A 734-nucleotide genomic window follows, 5' to 3' on the forward strand; every position below is an offset into this window, starting at 1 on the left:
ATGCTGAAGAAGAAAGAAGAGTTTTGGGCTCTTACATTAATCCAAACCCAGGCAATTATGGAAGTTGCATCCAAAAGCCAACAATCCATGCCAACAACTTTGAACTTAAACCACAGCTTATCACCCTTGTTCAGAACAACTGTTCGTTTGGAGGAGGTGTTCAAGAAGATCCCAACCAACATTTGACCACCTTCCTGAGAATATGTGACACAGTGAAATCTAATGGTGTTCATCCTGACGCCTATAGATTGCTCTTATTTCCCCTCTCACTCAGAGACAAGGCAGCCAAGTGGCTGGAATCCTTCCCAAGGGAGAGCTTGACAACTTGGGAGGATGTGATGAACAAATTCTCAGCAAGATTCTACCCTCCTCAACGAATCAATAGGCTGAGAGCTGAGGTTCAAACCTTCAGGCAACAGGATAGTGAGACTCTGTATGAAGCATGGGAGAGGTTCAAAGACTTAACAAGGAGGTGTCCACCTGACATGTTCAACGAATGGGTCTAGCTGCACATTTTCTATGAAGGGCTCTCTTATGAGTCAAAGAAGGCAGTAGACCATTCATCTGGAGGGTCTTTGAACAAGAAGAAGACCATTGAGGAAGCCATAGATGTTATTGAAACAGTAGCAGAAAACGACTACTTCTATGCTTCCGAAAGAGGGAACACAAGAGGAGTGATGGAGCTAGACAATGTAGATGCTCTGTTGGCCCAAAACAAGCTCATTATCCAGCAG

General features: G+C 44.3%; 1 non-coding gene across 1 annotated transcript; it reads right to left on the reverse strand.

The window, feature by feature from the left end:
* Nucleotides 1-383: 383 nt before the first annotated feature.
* LOC112740099 (small nucleolar RNA R71) lies at nucleotides 384-487 on the reverse strand. Its single transcript, XR_003171034.1, has one exon. It is a non-coding gene; the product is annotated as a small nucleolar RNA R71 (small nucleolar RNA).
* Nucleotides 488-734: the final 247 nt, after the last annotated feature.

Source organism: Arachis hypogaea, chromosome 13 (genome assembly GCF_003086295.3).
Source record: "Arachis hypogaea cultivar Tifrunner chromosome 13, arahy.Tifrunner.gnm2.J5K5, whole genome shotgun sequence".
Lineage (NCBI taxonomy): Eukaryota > Viridiplantae > Streptophyta > Magnoliopsida > Fabales > Fabaceae > Arachis > Arachis hypogaea.